This window comes from Cervus canadensis, chromosome 4 (genome assembly GCF_019320065.1).
Source record: "Cervus canadensis isolate Bull #8, Minnesota chromosome 4, ASM1932006v1, whole genome shotgun sequence".
NCBI classification, from domain to species: domain Eukaryota; kingdom Metazoa; phylum Chordata; class Mammalia; order Artiodactyla; family Cervidae; genus Cervus; species Cervus canadensis.
Window position 1 is genome coordinate 77613978 of NC_057389.1, and position 22737 is coordinate 77636714.

The following is a 22737-nucleotide window of genomic DNA, read 5'->3' on the forward strand; positions in this document are numbered from 1 at the left end:
AGTTGTCCATTTTTTTGGCATAGAGCTGGTGGTAGTAGTCTCTTATGATCCTTTGTATTTCAGTGTTGTCTGTTGTGATCTCTCCATTTTCATTTCTAATTTTGTTAATTTGGTTCTTCTCTCTTTGTTTCTTAATGAGTCTTGCTAATGGTTTGTCAATTTTGTTTATTTTTTCAAAAAACCAGCTTTTAGCTTTGTTGATTTTTCCTATGGTCTCTTTAGTTTCTATTGCATTTATTTCTGCCTTAATTTTTAAGATTTCTTTCCTTCTGCTAACCCTGGGGTTCTTCATTTCTTCCTTCTCTAATTGCTTTACGTGTAGAGTTAGGTTATTTATTTGGCTTTTTTCTTGTTTCTTGATGTAAGCCTGTAATGCTATGAACCTTCCCCTTAGCACTGCTTTTACAGTGTCCCATAGGTTTTGGGTTGTTGTGTTTTCATTTTCATTCATTTCTATACATATTTTGAATTCTTTTTTGATTTCTTCTATGATTTGTTGGTTATTCAGAAGCGTGTTATTTAGCCTCCAGGTGTTTGAATTTTTAACAATTTTTTTTCCTGTAATTGAGATCTAATCTTACTGCACTGTGGTCAGAAAAGATGACTGGAATGATTTCAATTTTTTGAATTTTCCAAGACTAGATTTATGGCCCAGGATGTGATCTATTCTGGAGAAGGTTCCGTGTGCACTTGAGAAAAAGGTGAAGTTGCTTGTTTTGGGGTGAAATGTCCTATGATTATGCATTAAGGTCTAGCTGGTCCCATTGTGTCAATTTAAAGTTTGTGTTTCCTTGTTAATTTTCTGTTTAGTTGATCTATCCATAGTTGTGAGTGGGGTATTAAAGTCTCCCACTATTATTGTGTTACTATTAATTTCCTCTTTCATACTCGTTAGTGTTTGCCGTACATATTGCGGTGCTCCTATGTTGGGTGCATATAATTTATAATTGTTATATCTTCTTCTTGGATTGATCCTTTGATCATTATGTAGTGTCCTCTTTGTCTCTTTTCACAGCTTTTATTTGAAAGTCTATTTTATCTGATATGAGTATTGCGACTCCTGCTTTCTTTTGGTCTCCATTTGCATGAAATATTTTTTTCCAGCCCTTCACTTTTAGTCTGTATGTGTCTCTTGTTTTGAGGTGGGTCTCTTGTAGACAGCATATATGGGGGTCTTGTTTTTGTATCCATTCAGCCAGTCTTTGTCTTTTGGTTGGGGCATTCAACCCATTTACATTTAAGGTAATTATTGATAGGTGTGGTCCCGTTGCCATTTACTTTGTTGTTTTGGGTTCACGTTTATACAGCCTTTCTGCATTTCCTGTCTAGAGAAGATCCTTTAGCATTTGTTGAAGAGCTGGTTTGGTGGTGCTGAATTCTCTCAGCTTTTGCTTATCTGTAAAGCTTTTGAGTTCTCCTTCATATCTGAATGAGATCCTTGCTGGATACAGTAATCTAGGTTGTAGGTTATTCTCTTTCATTACTTTCAGGACGTCCTGCCATTCCCTTCTGGCCTGGAGGATTTCTATTGATAGGTCAGCTGTTATCCTTATGGGAATCCCTTTGTGTGTTATTTGTTGTTTCTCCCTTGCTGCTTTTAATATTTGTTCTTTGTGTTTGATCTTTGTTAGTTTGATTAATATGTGTCTTGGGGTGTTTCGCCTTGGGTTTATCCTGTTTGGGACTCTCTGGGTTTCTTGGACTTGAGTGGCTATTTCCTTCCCCATTTTAGGGAAGTTTTCAGCTATTATCTCCTCGAGTATTTTCTCATGGCCTTTCTTTTTTTTTTTTTTTTCTGGAACTCCTATGATTCGAATGTTGGGGCGTTTCACAGTGTCCCAGAGGTCCCTGAGGTTGTCCTCATTTCTTTTGATCCTTTTTTCTTTTTTCCTCTCTGCTTCATTTATTTCCACCATTTTATCTTCTACCTCACTTATCCTATCTTCTGCCTCCGTTATTCTACTCTTGGTTCCCTCCAAAGTGTTTTTGATCTCATTCATTGCATTGTTCATTTTTAATTGACTCTTTTTTATTTCTTCTAGGTCTTTATTAAACAATTCTTGTATCTTTTCAATCTTTGTTTCCAGGCTATTTATCTGTAACTCCATTTTGTTTTCAAGATTTTGGATCATTTTTATTATCATTATTCTAAATTATTTTTCAGGTAGATTCCCTATCTCCTCCTCTTTTGTTTGACTTGGTGGGCATTTTTCATGTTCCTTTACCTGTTGGGTATTTCTTTGCCTTTTCATCTTGTTTAGATTGCTGTGTCTGGAGTGGACTTTCTGTATTCTGGAGGTCTGTGGTTCCTTTTTATTGTGGAGGATTTACCCAGTGGGTGGGGTTAGACGATTCGCTTGTCAAGGTTTCCTGGTTAGGGAAGCTTGCGTCAGTGTTCTGGTGCGTGGAACTTGATTTCTTCTTTTTGGAGAGCAATGGAGTGTCCAGTAATGAGTTTTGAGATGGGTCTATGTGTTAGGTGTGACCTTGGGCAGCCTGTATGTTGACATTCGGGGCTATGTTCCTGTGTTGCTGGGGAATTTGCGTGGTATGTCTTGCTCTAAAACTTACTGGCTCTTGGGTGGTGGTTGGTTTCAGTGTAGGTATGGAGCTTTTGGATGGTCACTTATTGCTTAAAGTTCCATGTAGTCAGGAGTTTTTTGGTGTTCTCAGGTTTTGGGCTTAAGTTTCCTGCCTCTGGATTTCAGTTTTATTCTTCCTGTAGTCTCAGGACTTCTCCAACTATACAGCACTGATAATAAAACTTCTAGGTTAATGGCGAAAAGATTCTCCCCTGTTAGGGACACCCAGAGAGGTTCACAGAGTTACATGAACAGGAGAAAAGGGAGGAGGGAGATAGAGATGAGCAGGAGGAGAAAAAGGGGGACTCAAGAGGAGAGAGACAGATCTACGCAGCTGTCTGTTTCCAGAGTGTTCTCCGTATCTCAGACACCTACACGGATTCACAGAATTGGATTGGGAAGAGAAGGGGAAAGGAGGAAATAGAGGTGTTCTGAGGTAGAAAACAGAGAGTCAAGATTGGGAGAGAATAATCTTCGGTTTAAAGATAGGGCTTCTCTCTTTTTTTTTTTTTGGTAAGGTTATAGTGTAGTGAAAATGAAAATGAAGAGTAGTAGAGGAGTACTAGAGGACTTTAAAAGAAATAAGAGAAAAAGAAAAATAGAAAATAAAAGAGAAAACGGAAAGGAAAAAAAAGAAGAAAAAAGAAAAAGAAAAAAAAAGAAAAAAAACACACACAAAAAAAAAATTTTTTTTTCCCCTAATTAAAAAATCGTAAAAATCTATGTAAATGAAAGTTAAGGAGTAATGGGGGAGTAATAGGGAATTTTAAAGGAAAATAAAAGAGGAAAAATAAAAAAGAAAAAATATAAAAAGAAGAAAAAAAATTTTTTTTTTCCTTACTTAGAAAAAAAAAGTAAAAATATATCTAGGAGTTTCTCTGGAGCTGCTGCGGTCAGTGTGGGTTCGGCTCAGTTTCAGATAGCTCCTCGTTCCAGCTTACACTTCTCGATATCTACAGGGCCCTTCCGGTGAAGTCGGTGTTTTCTACAGGGATTTTAATCTGTTGCACCAGTCCCTTCTGAAGCGGTTCCCTTTGTTTATTTGGCTTCTGTTTGCCGGTCTCTTCAGAGCCTCATTTCCGCCCTGACACAGGCGGGCGGAGGTGGACTCTTATTCAGGTAGCTAGTTCCGTTGCGCTGCGGCGCAGGGAGGGGCTGGCGCTGCAGGGAGGGGCTGGCCCTGCGGGGGCGGGCTGGCGCTGCTGGGAGGGGCTGACGCTGCTTTCTCCGTCTGCGCTGCTCAGGCTCCCGGCTGTTCTATATGGAGCGCGCCCCGCGCTGCGCTAGGTTCCAGCCCTCGGGTGTTACACAAAAGCGCGGAAGGAAAAGCTGCGCCTGCTCTCTGTGCCTTCCCCGTCAGAGCGGTCCAGGCAGCGAGGGGCTTGATGGGCGCGCTATCCCCAGGTGTGGCGCACTCACTCCCTTCCGCGGACCCAGTCTCAGTTTCCGCTGGCGCCAGTCGGGTGCGCGCGCCTTCCGCCCTCTGCGTCCCCAGCCCCAGTCCCCGCCTGCGCCGGTCGGGTGCCTGCGCCCTGTGTCTCGCCGCGACCTTCCCCTCCCCCCTGCCTCCTGCCTCCGGCGGGGCTGGGCCGGTCCGCAGCCTGCGAGCTCTTCTCAGGACTTTCTCCGTCCCTTTGTTCTGCGAACGGCCGGCAGTGTGTTCCGGCCGGTTAATTTTCTCTCTCTCTTTTGGTCTCCCACAGTTCAAGTTGGCACCTCACAGAAGCTCCCTCCGATTGTCCTCAGGGCACTCAGGCCCGGACCCTAGCCCAAGCAAGGCCGCCTAAGACTCCCTTCCCGGGACGGGTCTCCGTCCTTAGCTCTTTTGTCTCACTTTTAATCTTTTATATTTTGTCCTACCTCCTTTCGAAGACAATGGTCTGCTTTTCTGGGTGCCTGATGACCTCAGCTAGCGATCAGAAGTTGTTTTGTGAGGTTTGCTCTGCATTCAGTTATTCTTTTGATGAATTTGTAGGAGAGAAAGTGGTCTCCCCGTCCTACTCCTCCACCATCTTGGCTCCTCCCTATTAACACATTCTTGATTGGAAACCTATTGCAGCCACAGGCATTAGTTTTTGCCCCACCCCCCCATCAATAATATGTTAACTGTAACATTATTCTTGGAGATGTGTCTAAACTCCCGTGCTCCCCTGTACTGTATAACCTGGCTCTGCCATGTTGTAAGGGTTCTTCTTTCTTGACACTTCTTCCAGTTTCCCTCTCAGCGTCCCAGTTCCTTTCCTAAAGCACCGGTGAAAAGTGAAAGTGAAGGTCATGTCTGACTCTCTGTGACTCCATGGACTGCAGCCCGCCAGGCTCCTCTGTCCATGGGATTCTCCAGGCAAGAATACTGTAATGGGTTGCCATGCCCTTCTCCAGGGGATCTTCCCGATCCAGGGATCGAACAGCAGTCTTCCTCATCACAGGCAGACTCTTCACCATCTGAGCCACCAGGAAAGCCCAAAGCACTGGTGGATACCTCCGAATGCTTCACTCCCCACACTACTCACAGTGGGCAGATGCTTCAGATGCTAATAGACTGTTAGGATAGTTTCCTAAAAAAAAAAAAAAAAAGTAGTTATCTCTTTTGGAGGAATACTATACTCTTTCTCAACCAGTTGATTCAAATGACAACCATTACTTAATAATAATACTTTTATATCTATATCTATCCATCTGTCTTAGAAATATTAGATAAGGATACCAAAGAACAAAGTAATTCTTATTGCATAATTGCAGTTAAAATTTACCTCAATTAGTACAGATCAGGGACAACATTATAATTATAATTTTTAAAAGCACAAGCATATAATATCACTATTTAATTTTAGAATTATTACATAATTTCCTGACATCTTCAAATTAAAAATACTATAGATGTGGCTATTCATTATTTTCTTATCTATATTTTTAAAACAAAATGATAAGTTAACCCTTCTCCCATTCCTAATAACTCCACATTAAAGAAATAAGAGACTGTATATGATCAAAGTCAGAAATTTTATTTCAGAGGACAGGCATGTTGAAAGTTCTCTAAACTGGAAAACTCTCTATTGTCAAAAAGTGTCCAAACACAATTTGGAAGCTGTAGGATTATTTTAGGAAATCTGAATATAGAAACTACCTGTCAAGGAACGGGGTGTTAATTTCGGAAAAGTTGTTATAACTCAAGTCAGGTCACAGTTACTCTTGTTATATGGCAAAGTACTGGCCTTATTGCAGGGTTTTCCAACCACAGAAGAGGGTTAGAATTCTAGCTTCTCTGATCTTCAGTCATCTCATTGTTCCATACCTTCCACTTGGCAAAGAAAATGAAAAATAAGTGCAGGGGAATTTGTTCAAACAACCGGCCATTTTTTATAGAAGAAAAGTTCTGATTGATCATACTCCTGTTTGAATGATGTGGTACATATACACCATGGAATATTACTCAGCCATTAAAAAGAATTCATTTGAATCAGTCCTAATGAGATGGATGATACTGGAGCCCATTATACAGAGTGAAGTAAGCCAGAAAGATAAAGAACATTACAGCATACCAACACATATATATGGAATTTAGAAAGATGGTAACGATAACCCTATATGCAAAACAGAAAAAGAGACACAGAAATACAGAACAGACTTTTGAACTCTGGGAGAAGGTGAGGGTGGGATGTTTCAAAAGAACAGCATGTATACTGTCTATGGTGAAACAGATCACCAGCCCAGGTGGGATGCATGAGACAAGTGCTCGGGCCTGGTGCACTGGGAAGACCCAGAGGAATCGGGTGGAGAGGGAGGTGGGAGGGGGGGTCGGGATGGGGAATACGTGTAAATCTATGGCTGATTCATATCAATGTATGACAAAACCCACTGAAATGTTGTGAAGTAATTAGCCTCCAACTAATAAAAAAAAAAAAATCAGAAAACACAATCTTATAAACAAAGAAAATAATATTGTGTATAAGTTAATAATCTCTATGTTTTACTGATTTGGCTAAAAAGAAACTTAAACCATTTTGTGTGTCTTTTATTTATTTAAAAAATGGAGGCTTCCCTCTCAATCCAATTCCTTGGCATTTGGAATTGAATGAAACATGATAAATTTCAGTGAAGCAGACCAATTTTGACTAAATAATAAAAGTGATTTTGTTGAAAGAGTATCAGAGTACACTCTGGCTTCAGACCTAGCCTTTTAAAACAACTTTATATTGACATATTTTTATTTTTTTAATTAAAAAATGTAATTGAACTATAGTTGATTTCCAATGTTGTTTTAGTTTCAGGTGAATCGCAAAATGATTCAGTTACACACATACATGTATCTATTCTTTTTAAGATTCTTTTCCTTTCTCAGTTCAGTTAGTTGCTCTGTCCTGTCAAACTCTTTGTGACCCCATGAACTGCAGCACTCCAGGCTTCCCTGTCCTTTACCAACTCCTGGAGCCTGCTCAGACTAAAGTCCATTGAGTTGGTGATGCCATCCAACCATCTTATCCTTCTTCATCCCCTTCTCCTCCTTCCTTCAATCTTTCCCAGCATCAGGGTTTTTTCCAGTGAGTCAGTTCTTCCCATTAGGTGGCCAAAGTATTGGAGTTTCAGCTTCAGCATCAGTCCTTCCAATGAATATTCAGGACTGATTCCCTTTAGGATGGACTGATTTGATCTCTTTGCAGTTCAAGGGACTCTCAAGAGTCTTCTCCAACACCCCATTTCAAAAGCATCAATTCTTCAGCACTCAGCTTTCCTTATGGTCCAACTCTCACATCCACACCTGGCTACTGGAAAAACCATAGCTTTGTCTAGACGAACCTTTGTTGGCAAAGTAATGTCTCTGCTTTTTAATATGCTGTCTTCATTGGTCATAGCTTTTTTTACAAGGAGCAAGCATCTTTTAATTTCATGGCTGCAGTCACCATCTGCAGTGATTTTGGAGCCCCCCAAAATAAAATCTGTCACTGTTTCCATTGTTTCCCCATCTATTTGCCATGAAGTGATGGGACTGGATGCCATGATCTTCATTTTTTGAATGTTGAGTTTTAAGCCAGCTTTTTCCCTCTCCTCTTTCACTTTCATCAAGATGTTCTTTAGTTCTTCGTTTTCTGCCATAAAGGGTGGCGTCATCTGCATAGCTGAGGTTATTGATACTTCCCCTGGCAATCTTTATTTCAACCTGTGCTTCATCCAGCCCAGCATTTCTCACGATGTGCTCTGAATGTAAGTTAAATAAGCAGGGTGACAATATACAGCCTTGACATACTCCTTTCCAAATTTGGAACTAGTCCATTGTTGCATGTCTGGTTCTAACTGTTGCTTCTTGATCTGCATACAGATTTCTCAGGGGCAGGTCAGGTGGTCTGGTATTCCAGTCTCTTTAAGAATTTTCCACAGTCGTTGTATACACACAGTCAAAGGGTTTAGCATAGTCAATGAAGCAGAAGTAAATATCTTTCTGGAACTCTCTTGTTTTTTTGAATATCCAACGGATGTTGCGAATTTGATCTCTGTTTCCCCTGCCTTTTATAAATCCAGATTAACATGTGGAATTTCTTAGTTCACGTACTGCTGAAGCCTGGCCTGAAGAATTTTGAGTATCACTTTGCTAGCGTGTGAAATGAGTGCAATTGTGTGGTAGTTTGAACATTCTTTGGAATTGCCTTTCTTTAGGACTTAAAGGAAAACTGACCTTTTCCAACCCTGTCTCCCCGGCTGAGTTTTCCAAATTTGCTAACATATTGAGTGCAGCACTTTCACAGCATCATTTTTAAGGATTTGAAATAGCTCAGCTGGAATTCCTCACCTCCACTAGCTTTGTTCATAGTGATGCTTCCTAAGGCCCACTTAATTTCACATTCCAGGATGTCTAGCTGTAGGTGAGTGGTCACACCATTGTGGTTATCTGGGTTATTAAGGTCTTTTTTGTGTAGTTCTCCTGTGTATTCTTACCACCTCTTCTTAATATCTTCTGCTTCTGTTAGGTCCATACCATTTCTGTCCTTAATTGTGCCTATCTTTGCATGAAATGTTCCCTTGATATCTCTAATTTTCTTGAAGAGATCTCTAGTCTTTCCCATTCTTTCGTTTTCCTCTATTTCTTTGCATTTATCACTTAGGAAGGCTTTCTTATCTCTCCTTGCTATTCTCTGGAACTCTGTATTCAGATGGGTATATCTTTCCTTTTCTCCTTTGCCTTTTGCTTCTCTTCTTTTCTCAGCTATTTGTAAGGCCTCCTCAGACAACCATTTTGCCTTTTTGCATTTCTTCTTCTTGGAGATGGTTTTGATCACTGCCTCCTGTACAGTGTTACAAACCTCCATCCATCATTCTTCATTCTGTCTATCAGATTTAATCCCTTGAATCTATTTGTCATTTCTACTATATAATTGTAGGGAATTTGGTTTATAGGTCATATCTGAATGGTCTAGTAGATTTCCCTGCTTTCTTCAATTTAGGTCCTTATTTGGCAATAAGGAGTTCATGATCTGAGCCAGCTCAGATCCTGGTCTTGTTTTTGCTGACTCTATAGAGCTTTTCTTCAGTTACAGCTGTAAAGAATATAATCAATCTGATTTTGGTATTGACCACCTGGTGATGTCCATGTGTAGAGTCTTCTCTTGTGTTGTTGGAAGAGGGTGTTTGCTATGACCAGTGCGTTCCCTTGGCAAAACCCTGTTAGCCTGTGCCCTGCTTCATTTTGTACACCAAGGCCAAACTGCCTGTTACTCCAGAAATCTCTTGACTTCCTACTTTTGCATTCCTGTCCTCTGTGATGTAAAGAACATCATTTTTGATGTTAGTTCTGGAAGGTCTTGTAGGTCTTCATAGAATTACTTCAGCTTCTTCAAAATTTGTGGTTGGGGCATAGAGTTAGATTACTCTGATATTGAATAGTTTGCCTTGAAAATGAACAGAGATCATTCTGTCATTTTTGAGATCCATTTACTGCATTTTGGACCCTTTTGTTTACTATGAGGGCTACTCCATTTCTTCTAAGGGTTTTTGCCCATAGTAGTAGATATAATGGTTATCTGGATTAAATGCGCTTAGACCAGTCCATTTTAGTTCACTGATTCCTGAAATGTCCGTATTCACTCTTGCCATCTCCTATTTGACCACTTGCAATTTATGTTGATTTATGGACCTAAGATTCCAGGTTCCTATGCAGTATTGTTCTTTACAGCATCAGACTTCACTTCCATCACCAGTCACATCCACAACTGGGTGTTGCTTTTGCTTTGGCCTCATCCTTCATTCTTTCTGGAACTATTTCTCCAATATTCTCTAGTAGCATATTGGACACCTACCAACCTGGGGAGTTCATCTCTCAGGGTCATATCTTTTTGCCTTTCATACTGTGTGGGGTTCTCAAGGCAAGAATACTGAAGTGAATAAAATGAAATTTTCCTTTCTAGGTTATCATAAAATATTGAGTATAGTTCCCTGCGCTATATAGGATGGAGAAGGAAATGGCAACCCACTCCAGTATTCTTGCCTGGAGAATCCCATGGACAGAGGAGCCTGGTGGGCTGCTGTCCATAGGGTCGCACAGAGTCGGACATGACTGAAGTGACTTAGCATGCCTGCATGCATTGGAGAAGGAAATGGCAACCCACTCCAGTATTCTTGCCTGGAGCATCCCAGGGACAGAGGAGCCTGGTGGGCTGCCATCTATGGGGTCACACAGAGTCGGACATGGCTAAAGTGACTTAGCAGCAGCAGCTATATAGGAGGTCCTTGTTGGACATACATCTTATGTAAAGTAGTGTGTATATGTTAATCCCAAACTTCTAATTTATCTCCCCATCCCATATCTATTTTTAAAGGGACATGTCTTTGCTAATGTTCTTTGATTGTAACAAAATTATTCACATGTGTAGAAGTTACATTAAATATGTCAATCAAATCAGATGGGTTCTAAGGTTCCCTGAACTGTTACTGGATAAGTTTTTAAGTTTTTGATAATGTGTTGTCATTTTCTTCTTGACATGCTTCTAACACAATTTTGTTTCCTAGGTGTGACTCATTTTGTTACCAGATCCTGGAAACAGAGAGGAAAGCCAAGGAGTTAATAATGTAGTATAAGCCATGAGTTTATTCATACACTGCCTGACTCATCCTCCAAGAATTCCTCTCAAGAGCGATTTATTGCTATTACAGTCAGTGTTAAAGATAAGTTGGGATTTCAGATGCTTTGGTATCCACATAATTTGCTTCTAGCTTTCTCTAATGTTACTTAGTTTTATAGTCAATGGTATTTCTATTTGATTCCACAGTAAATATCAGTTTCACTAAATCATTAGGATTGGGTCCTACAGTTATAAGAATATTGATTTTTATGTAAACCAGCAGAAAATGTTAACAAATCATATAATACGTTTGATAGTTTATTGGGGTTTTTCTGATAGCCACTTTACTTTCTGGCGGGCAGCATAAAGATTGGAGATACTGGGTTAGGGGTGAGTTGAGAGAGCAACTGGGAGGGAAAGAGTGATGATAAATGCCTTGACATTCTTTCACACTAAATAAGAAGTTATATCATATTCACAGTGTTAAAGGATGACAGAAATATTGTGTAGCTTAAATGATTAGTCGGGGGCTTGTGTTCCTAGATTATATGATTTAGTAGCTATGCATTGGGTTTTATTACAAACAATGTTCTTTGAAAAGTCAACCAATAAAGACAGAACACAGAAAAACTGACACTTTTGGCTACAGCTTCTATTTCCTTATGCCTAGTAACTTTAAAAATACAGAAGCACAAGTGTTAAAATGAAGAATTTAATATATATGGGGAGTCCTGAAATAGCCCTACTGTTTTAGAAAATTAAGTTCAGAGTATCTACTATGGGAATTCAATAAAACTATTGGCCTTCAATATAAGATAGACCATAAATCAATGAAGTTTAAATAGTTCTGCTCTCTTGAACACCTGCTTATCTGTCTTGAGAAAATTCTGTAGTGTTTTAACCATCATTTTATGACATTAAAAAGTAATGCTCACTATTGCTGTACTTGGAAAGGCTATTAACGTTAAGGGTATGTCAGCCATTCTATTATAAACCCTGATTTCCAGGAGTTTAATATAACCCAGACATTGCATGTAATAAAACCTAATGCAGGAATCTGAAACTTGGATCATTATTTTCTCTATTTAAAGGCCAACTACCTCACAAGGACTGTCTCTAGCCATGGCAAATATCTTTAAGATAAGTTATAATTTAAAAAGTTTACCAAATGCTATTTTTTTCCTTGCTGTGATATTTTCCCTCTAATTTAAGATAAGGGCTCCGAAAGGAAGGCTGTGTGTAAAATAGCTCTTGAATGAAGTTAATCTATGTATTTGCATAAGAGCCCTCATCTCCCCATCCCCAATAGAATTTTATGCCTCTTTCCACAGAGAAGAACCTTTCAGTCCATGAATATGGTTCATCTTCTACACTTGTTATAACAAATACCACAAACTTAGCTGCTTACAACACTGTAAATGTGTTCTCTTAAGGTTCTGGAAGTCGGAAGTCTGAACTCAGCTTCACTGGACTAATGTCAAAAGTGTCAGCAGGGCTGGTTCCTTAGGCGGTTCCGAGGGGAGAACAGGTTTCCTTGCCTTTTTCAGCTCCTAGTTGCTGCCTCTATCCCTTGGCTCATGTTTGACTCTTTTGAGACCCCCATGGACTGTAGCTGGCTAGGCCCCTCTGTCCATTGGATTTCCCAGGACAGAATATTGGAGTGGGTTGCCATTTTCATCTTCAGAGGATCTTCCTGACCCAGGGATCGAACCTGAGTCTCCTGCATTGGCAGGTAGTTTCTTTACTGCAGAACCACCAGGAAGCCCTCAAATATCTGACTTAACACATAAGAATGACTAACCTAGGCCCAGCCTAACCTGGGGAGGAAGGAATATGTTTTGGAGGCATGAAGAAGAAAGATGTGGAGAGACAATTCTATTTCTTGCTCACTGATCACCTTTGATGTTGGGCAGGCTAAGATGTGGTGATCAGCAGCCTTATTTTTATTTTGTTCAGTTGCTAAGTTGTGTCCGACTCTCTGCAACCCCACGGACTGCAGCATGCCAGGTATCTCTGTCCTTCACCATCAAAGTCCTCCTCCAAAAGTGAGAGAGTTCCTTTATGATGGGTGCTGAGTGGCCAGAAGTTATTAAATTTGCAGTGGAAGGAGTATGTGGAGGTAAGTGTTCCTTTACCTTTTGTATTCCTTTCTGCCTCTCTGTTATAGGATCTATTTTCCCAAAGAAATTATGTTGTAAAGAAGATTTAAAAAAAGAAGCTTAGGGTTCCAGACAAACTTGCTGACGTTACCTTGTTAATCCTTGGTGTAGCCAATATACATACATACATATATATATATATATATATATATATATATATGTATATATACACACACATACACACACACACATATTTAGAGAACAAAGTGTGTAAGGAGTGTAATAACGTAAGTGTGAAAGGCAAGTGGATCAATTTAGAAAAGTAAGTGTGTACTGGCTTTATTTCTACTTCACGATGATTTAAGTGAGGGTGGTTTTGTTTGTTTTTAAGCAACTGAAAAACCAACCACCCTTTATTGTTGTTTTTTTGACTCAAGTATTTTCTGAAGAATGAATAAGCAATTAAAGAACAAACTTTTGGAGAGCCATCTGGTTGAATGAGGAGATATCTTTGTGGCCCTCCCCATCAGTGGTCTCAGGATCAGCCTCAGGCTTGATGGCTCACCAGTACTCATAAAGGTACTTATACTTACAGTTGTGATGTATTACAGAGAAAAGATTCAGATCAAAATCAGCAAAAGAAAAAAGCTCAGGGGTGAAATCCGGGAGAAACAAGCTTCCAGGTATCCCCTTCCAGTGGAGTTGAACACGGGCATGCTTGATTCTCCCAGCAATGATTTGTGACACATGTGAAGTGTTGCTAAACAGGGAAGCTCACCTTTGTGTCCAGGTATTTTATTGGGGGTCACTCACATAGGCATGTAGCACCTATGTGGTCAGGAAACTAAGATTCCACATCCTGTGTGGCGTGGCCAAAAAAACCCAAAAAACAAAAACAGATATAATCGGGTCTAAGACCTAAGGCAGTCTTCTTTTAGATAAGCTATTTTTGGAGTCATTTTTCTTTTAAAAGCATCTGTATTAATAATTGGCTTTTCCAATGACTCGGCAGTAAAGAAACTGCCTGAAGTGCAGGATATGCAGGAGACATGGGTGGGTTTGATCCTCAGGTCCGGACGATCCCCTGGAGGAGGGCATGTCAACTCACTCCAATATTCTTGCTTGGAGAATCCCATGGACAGAGGAGCCTGGCAGGCTACAGTCCATAGGATCACAAGGAGTCAGACGCAGCTGAGCATGCACACACTTATACCAATCAAAGAATGCATTCCAGTGTCTCCAAGGGGGTTTAAGATTTTCTCTTTTAAAGGGTGCCCCTTCATCAGTAGTTTCTAAGTCCAAGTTCCCCCAAAGCGGCCACTGCAATTCCGAATGATCCAAAAGTTTACCCATTTTCCAAAAAGACACAATATCCTGATCTTCAGTGGTTATACCTATAGGAAGCAGTTTTTGAGAGAGGCAGAGTTTTTTACCAGGTGGAACCCATGTTGCCTTTAGTATCCCTAAACCATCTTAACTATGAGGGGCCCTTTTTCCAACAGCTGTTACCAACCACAGGCAATCACATTTCTTCTCTTTGGAACAGAGTAAGAAGACTTACTAAGAAGTATCACCAAACAAAATACAGGTATGCACAATAAAGTCAGACAGCGCAGAGCACAGAGAGTGGAGCTCAGATCCAAGAGAGACCCTCGAACTCCCGGATCTGAGAGAAAGCAGTGAATCAGTGGGCTCTGTGAATATTGACACCTAGTTACTCACTGTCCTCAGAATCTTTGGGAGTTTTCCTTGGGTCCTTCTTCTGATACCAGAAACTGTAAAAATCCAGGAATAGCGAAATTAAAACCACTAATCAATAGATAGTACTTAGTAAGAGTTTATTGTCCATATAAGAAGAGTTGGTAAACTGGGAGCTTTCAAAGTCAAAGACTGATCTGAAGCTCAGGGGCTGAAGTAACAGGATGGTTTATAAAGTGAAAATGAGGAAGCTGTTACTCTTTCCAGTGATTGGTTATTACAACCAGGGTTTCCAGATCAGAGGAGATAGGTTAAAAGTGATTTATTGTTTTGTTGTTGTTTTGGTCCCAAAGTCCTGTCCAACTCTTTTGCGACTCCATGGACTCTAGCCTATGGACTGTAGTCTGCCTGGTTCCTTCTGATTGTTCCAGGCAAGAATACCGGAGTGGGTTGCTATTTCCTTCTCCATGCGATCTTCCCCACCTAGGGATCGAACCCATGTATCCTGCATTGGCAGATGCAGGTTCTTTACCACTGAGCCAGCAGGGAGGCCCTAAAAGTGATTACCTCATTTCATTTTTAGGAAGATGACTTAAATTTTTTTTATGATTGTCATTTACGGCATTTATTGTCTTATGTGGCATTTATAAGAAATAACATGTTCATGTAATAAGAGGTTTCACTTAATGGTCATGTAATAAGATATGTTCAGTTTTGTTTACATGGCTTAAATGGTTCTGTCTGCTCAAGGAATTTTCAAGTGCAATCTCCATTTTATGTTTAATTGTAAGAGAAGGTATATGGTCCCTGTTACTCCACGTTAGCCAAAAGAAGAAATGCCTCAATGTTTTAAAGCATGAAAATGCTTCCATTTCAGAAAGTACCACATACGATTCAATGGCATATTTAGCAATCATTCTTTTTCATAATTTACATTCTTTTAACCAATCTAACAATTCCATCTGAGACACGCATTATGTGGAAAGATTTTCTCTCCCTTTAATTAGGAATACAATCCCCTGGAAGATTCAAAGGAGACGTAGAATCAACATTTCTCCCTGTTTAAAAAAAAAGAAAGGGGAAGACAATTTAGGTGATGTAAAATGTTTTACTTAACACTTCACGTCGCGGACAACCTTCTTTTTTCAGAGAATTGCAAGATGAAGAGGAAAGCGGGAAGCTTTAACAGGGTTCTCCAGGTGAGAATATTGGAGTGGGTTGCTATTTCCTTCTCCAGGTTTAACAGGGTAAGGAATACAAAACAGCTAGGAGACAAATAGAAACTATCTGATTGGCTGGGGCCACGCGGTCACGTAGTTGCTTGAAGTGAGAAGGCGCGAAGTTGGCTTGGTGTTGGGGAGTGGCTCACGCCGTAGGCTGCGTGCGTTTTTGGTCACGTGATGCATTTACACGTGTTGCGAAGTGTTTGGTGACGTGGGCCCCGGGGCAGAAGCAGCTCCATCTTGGGCTTAAGACAGTTAGTTCAACAACTGAAGTAGAATTTGCTTATGCTGACCCTCACCTCTTCTCCTCATCCCACCTGGTGCTTTATTGACTTGGACAGCAAAGCTAGAGCAAGCCAGTTGAGCCCTGTCTGTGTGAACGGTGGAAGGACTTGTCTCTGCTCTCTCAACGGAACATGGAAAAAAGTACGTGAAATCTTAAGAATATATTTATCAGGCATGTGAATTGTAATGTTTCGGTTTGGTAAAGGAAGTAAGTGGATTAAACTGTGTTGCTCCTAAAGTAGGCTCTTGGATGGAAGACCCTCTGCTTTGAACTTAGAATTGGCTTGGTTTGGTGGGTAATTCAATCCCTCTGGCTTGTGTTATTATTACAGGATTGGGTTAGTGTGTTACAGTGTAAGCCTAAGGGGTTATGTCTGTGATTGTACCCTAATGTCCTGAGTTTAGAGTTGTTTGAAGTTCATGGCTTATTTTATTAGAAAAATACCTGGGCTTTGGGAGAGAGCCAGCGGTTCTCAAGTTTCATATATTGTGGTAATGGCCGCGTTTTCTCCCTTGTAAATATCAGCGGCATAGATTTTATTGGTATTCAACAACTTTTCAATCCAGCGAGCCATAGATTCAGCACAGATGTCTGGTTCTTATGACTGTCACGGGAATGTACCTAGTGACATTGCCTCAGCCGGTTACCACGAGCCTTTAATATCACCCCCAAAGGAAACTTAGAACTGCAGTCTGAAGGTCTCCCAGCTACTACTGCATCTGGCTTTCCTTAAGTCCTCTGGGCTTTTCCTTCTCCTCTTGAGGGAATTTGGCACTGGAATAGCTTCCATTCCACACGAGACAGGAAAACACATCATTTGGATCAAAATAACTTCTTTCTTTTTTCAAGGATTATGATATATTTTTAAAATCACAAACATCTGTCAGCAGCATGAAGCCCGCATGATTTATAAAAGGCATTTCCTTAAGGGCTTTTGTGTATGATGACTTCTTACTGGTCTGACATAATTTAATGTAGGCATCTTTCTGCCTTTATTTACTTTTAAGTTTCAATGTACCGTGTGAAGGCTATTTTTGGCGCCACTGTGAGGAAACTACTCACATGGAATGCATTTCCCAGGAAGACCATGTGTTTTCAGTGATGAATCAAACAAAGCCTTGCCCCTTATGCTAATAGAGAAGAATGCGTCTCCTTCTGTCTCTCTCTTCCTGTCTCTCCACTCCTTGTATCCTGAGCCAGGGAGACAGCTGTTTTCTCCCGCTCGCGGGAGGAGAGGATGAATGCTAAACTGAGGTATCTGGCTGTCTGTCAGAACAATAGGAAACTGCCCACCTGTGGGCTCTTGGCAAGCAGGGCTGGTGAAATGAGTAAGGTTGCTTTCCTACCTCTCCTGACAAGCACACCACTGGCGACGTTTCTCTCTCTCTCGGTTCACAAAGGCTTAGATTTCTCCCCTGAGGCCTGGGGGGGTATTAAGCAGTTTTACTACTGCTTCTAATAAACAGCTTCCTTTAGACAAGGTGGATTTTCTTTGCAGGAGGTGGTTTATGGCCACTTCTCTGCCCCCTTTCCCACACTGGTCCCCTCACCCTCCCTGGAGCACTGGTAACCAGGGTTCTTTCTCCCTGGGTAGTCGCTGCTTTGCATCTGTAAGCGTTTTTCTTGTGCAGCCTCACTTGGCTTCCTAGAGGCAATCTGAAAGCCCCTTCAGCTAATGGCTCATTTAGCAATCAATTTGTCAAATAATGTTCACAGATGTTTTTCTGATGGAGCAGCATGCAGTGCAGGTAATGACTGAGTGAGTGATCATTTATGATAGGTGACAGGATCAAGGCATTGCTTTGCCAGGCGGCTTGGGAGTTAGGGGTTACTGGTCACCTTGAGAGAGAACATACTCCTTTTAAACACATTAAACCAGCCCTGCGATTCCGTTACCACTGAATCATGGGCTTGCAGCTGAAGTATTTCCTTCTATCCACAGCTGGAAGAGTCACACCAACGTGAGACCTAAAGGAATAGAAAAGCAGTGTCTCTCTTAACTTGGTGCTTCCTGGTTTTTGAGCTTTGACCATAATGCTGGGGCTGGGAACATAAAAAGAGCAGAAAAATATTACACACATAATAATATCATAGTGGTTTGCAACTGTCTTCATACCTGTGGACATTTTCCAGCCTCAAACACAATTCAGAGTCAGTCAAGAGAAACACTTATTTTACCAGAAATGTGGAAAACTTTGTAGCTATTAATGTGGAATGATCTGTCAAAGTTCTAGAATATTGGAATCCAACTACTAAAGCCAGGACAGAACTGCTGAGCTGAGCAGTCTTAAGATTCCCACAGCTGCGCTGGCTATGCTTTCTTTCATGGTCCTGAATTGTTTCCATTACCCTGAAAAGGGTTATAAAACCTACAATCAATTTAGTTTCTGGGGCATTGTGTTTTGAATACCGTTTAATAGGGTGTGACAAAAACACATAATTTCTCCACATGTTCTTACGTTGCAAGCAGATCTTCCGTGGTGCTCGGCAGTGCACCAAATCATGTGAAGAGCACCGGAAGCTTTGGGATTAGAAATAAAGGAAGAGCAGCAGATAGCCAGAATGTTAACTGTGTGAGGAGAATTTTAAATTTACTAGTTGACCACAACACCATCAGCAAAATCTTTATCCTCTACTTTCAACTGAGCTCGGTGCTAGCCGGGAGATAAACAAATTTAATTATTTCATACATGAAAAAGAGAATCATGTTTCAGAATGCACAAGATGAGCTTGAACACAGATGGACAGAATACATTTAATAAGAACATTAATAAGGAGAGATTGGTTGAATCTGATCTGTAGCTGTGGATGTTGGAGGATAAGGATTTCTATTCCTTTTGATGAGCAGGAACTGAACTGCTCTTCCAACTTGATGCCCCAAACGTTTGTTTTTTCCTTCCTTCTCAAATGAGCAGGCTCATTTATTTTAATGAGAGTTTTTGACTAAGGAGAGAGACCAGTGTGTAGCTCTGTCACTGCTCCTAATCCGTTTCGGCACTGAGTGTCTAGATGTCTCTCTTTTATGGTTGTGCTGTCTTCTTACACTGCATCAGGTTACTGAGGAACAGGATCTGTTGGTGCTTATTAAAATTGCTAAATTTACATACTCCGGAAATTGCATTATTGGGCATATGTGTGATGTGGATATTTTAGGTAACTTAACAGCATACAGGAACACACGTTGTTCAGCTGTAATAGACAACTTACGGGAACAGATGAGCCAAAAAATTGTCAGAGTGTTCCTCAGTGGCACCAGCCCCACATTACTCTGTTTCAGAGCAGGTATAGGTTTGTATATTTTGAGCTGCCTATGGAGATCTTTCTCCTACAGGGCAAGAAATACTCTGTTGTTCTAGCTTTACTTGACCTGTGTCTGGGAATCTGGGTTGGTGGAAGTTTTTAATAGCCTTAGCTGTTCAAGTTTTGTTTGGAAATTCAGCTAGGTTGTGTGAAAAGCTTTTCTAGGCAAATTGATTTACCATTTACAGAACATTGTATTAGCACTTTATAGATACAATTTATGCCTCAAAAGAGGTATATGTGTTAGATGTTACTGTCTTGTTTATAAGTGAAGAATCTGAATGTTAAGAGAGATTTTTAAAAATTGCCAGCACAAGCTGTGATATGAACTGAACTCTTAATCCAAAATTCATGCTGTCATAGGCTTTCATTAAAAATATGTTGCCAAAATTTCAAGCAATCCAAAAATGTCAAAGAGAGTTAAACTTGGTTCATGCTAATGCAAGTTGTGAATGTTTTCGATCATTTCACCATACATATATACACCTATACTGTGGGTCTGAAATTTCATATAAATAAGATCATAGTAAACTTTGTAACTTGTTTTTAAGAAGTAATATGGATATATTTTCAGTAAATTTCTATGCCATTATTTAAAAGGCTATGTAATATTAATGGATATATCAACCAAATTGATATAACCAGTTCCATATTGATGGGTATGTAAGTTTCACTATTAAATATAATGTTATAATTTTTGTGCATACCTCTTCCCTTTTTCAGTTATGTTTTAACATCTCTCTCTCTCTCTTTTTAAAATTTCTTTTTTTTTTCTTTCTTTATTAAATGAGAGAATTTTTTTTTTTCTTTTTAGAATTTCTGTTTGGGTTGAAGATGACGTGCATTTAACTGTTGAGGTAGGTTATAAATATATACTTAATGAAGATCATAGGCTCTGGAATCAGTTTGCCTGGGTCTGAATTTCAGTTCCTCTACTTAATCTTAATTTTTAAAATCAGGAGGATAATAAAAAAGAAACTACTATTTGAAGTTTGTTGTGAAAATGAAATGACATGAGTGGGTAATGTAGTGTCCAGTGTGTGAATACATAGTATGAAGTGGTTCATTACTGATAGCTCTGTTGTTGTTGTTATTACTGGATATATTTTGGAAAGCTATTTCCTAGAAAAGATTTATCAATTTGTATTCCCACCAACAGTCTAAGACTGCCCATATCACCTCTTTCCTCCTTCCTGAAAAAAAAAAAAAAAAATGAAACAAACTCTGGCAAATTGCATTCCTGGGATAAACTTTCCTAGCTCAGGCTTATTACAGTGCTGAATCTAATTTGCTAATACTAAGGCTTTTAATGTCTTTGTTCGTGAGGCAGTTTGGTTTGTAGTTTCCTTTCCTCGAAATGTCTTTGATTTTGGTATCAAGCTAGTACTGGCACATTCTTGTGTGATTTTCTGGAAGATTGGTATGTCACTTGTAATGTTTCTTCCGTAAATGTTTGGTAGAACTCACCACACCAGTGAAGCCAACTTAGGGAGTTTTCTTTGTGAAAAGGCTTAAATTTAATAGATATAGAAATACTCATATTTTCAATTACTTCAGGGTCAGTTTTGATAAGTTGCTTTTTCAAGGACTTACTCAAATTAGCACTTACTGTAATTTTTTCCTTTTAAAATATGCTGGATCTTATGATACATTTTTCAGTCCAGACATTGATATTTTGTGTCTTCTTTTAGTTTCTTCATCAGTTTTTCTAGAGGACTATCATTTTATTAATCATTTTAAAGAACCAATTTTATCTTTGTTGATTTTTCTCTATTTCAGTGATTTCTGCTCTTTATCTTTGTTCTTCTGCTTACATTAGGTTTAATTTGCTATGTTTCTGTGTTAAGGTAGCATAGTATTTTAAATTTTTATTCTTTTTAAAATGATAGATTTTACTCAATGCTCTATTTCATTGTATCCCACAAATTGATGTATAATATTTTCGTTACTCATTTCAAGATATATGCTAATTTCCTTTGTGATTTCTTTACTGACCCATTGGTTATTTAGAGATATGTTCCTTAATTTCTAAATATTTGGAACTTTTCTAGAAATCGTATTGCTACTGTTACTTTCTAACTTACCTCCATTGTTGTTGATCATATTTGATAAGCCTTCAAATGATGTTTATTGGACTTGTTATGCACAGCATATGGTTTGATCTAGTGAATCCATAGTTTGCACTTGAAAAGAATGTTGGGTATAGTGTTACCTCAGTGTCAGTTAAGTAAATGGTTGGTAGTGTTGTTCACATCTTTTATATCTTCTGTACTCTTGTTAAAAATTTTTATTTTGGGCTGCAGTTGGTCTTTGCTGCTGTGCGGGGGCTTTCTTTAGTTGTGGCGCGTGGAGCTACTGGCTAGTTGTGCGTTGGCTTCTCATTGCAGTGGCTTCTCTTGTTGCAGAGCACGGGCTGTAGGGCACGTGGGGTCAGTAGTTGTGGCACATGGGCCTAGTTGCCTCTTGGCATGTGGGATCATCCTGGACCTTGGGTTGAACCTGTGTACCCTGCATTGGCAGGTGGATTCGTAACACCTGGACCACCAGCGAAGACCTTTAGAGCAGTTTTAGAATCACAAAAAAATTGAGAGACTTTCCATGAAGTACATGCCCCATATAGTAACAGCGTCCCCAGCTATGAATATTCTGCATAAAAATAGCACGTTTGTTGCAGGTAATAAGCCTATAGTGGCACATCACTATCTCCCAGAGTTTATAGTGTACATTACGGTTCATTTCTGGTGTTGTAAATTCTTTGGGCTTCTGCAAATGTATAATGCCATGTGTCCACCATTATAGTATCATGCAGAATAGTTTCACTGCCTTCAAAATCCTCTATACCTATTCATCCTTTCCCTAACCCCCAGGCCCCAGCAACCACTGAACATTCTACTGTTGCATAGTTTTGCCTTTTCCAGAATGTCATATCATTGGAATCATACAGTATGTAGCCTTTTTGAATTGCCTTTTTAAAATGATACCATTCATTTAAGGCTTCCCTGTTGGTTCAGATGGTTAAGAATCTGTCTGCAGTGTAGGAGATGTGGCATTGATCTCGGGGTTGGGAAGATGCCCTGGAGAAGGGAATGGCTACCTATTCCAGTATTCTTTTTTTTTTTTTTTTTTTTTTATTTTTTTTTTTTTTTATTAGTTGGAGGCTAATTACTTCACAACATTTCAGTGGGTTTTGTCATACATTGATATGAATCAGCCATAGATTTACACTTATTCCCCATCCCGATCCCCCCTCCCACCTCCCTCTTCACCCGACTTGCCTGGATACTTCATTTAAGATTCTTCCAGGTGTTTTCCTGGCTTGATAGTTCATTTTTTAAAAAAGAGATGAGTAATTCTCTATTATCTGGATGTACTGCAGTTTGTTTATCTATCTACCAAAGAGAATCTTGATCTCTTCCAAATTTAGGAAATTATAACTAAAGCTGATGTAAACATTCATGGACAGGCTATGGTATGGACATAAGTTTCCATGTCATTTGCATA

The 22737-nt window shown here is 39.7% G+C and overlaps 1 long non-coding RNA gene across 1 annotated transcript in view; it reads left to right on the forward strand.

Moving 5' to 3' along the window:
• LOC122440097 overlaps window positions 1-22737 on the forward strand; it is a 73044-nt gene that overhangs the window by 43956 nt on the left and 6351 nt on the right. Inside the window, exons 4-6 of the long non-coding RNA XR_006269046.1 lie at window positions 10578-12749; window positions 15577-15626; window positions 20051-20093. This is a non-coding gene — a long non-coding RNA (uncharacterized LOC122440097). The remainder of the gene's footprint in view (window positions 1-10577; window positions 12750-15576; window positions 15627-20050; window positions 20094-22737) is intronic.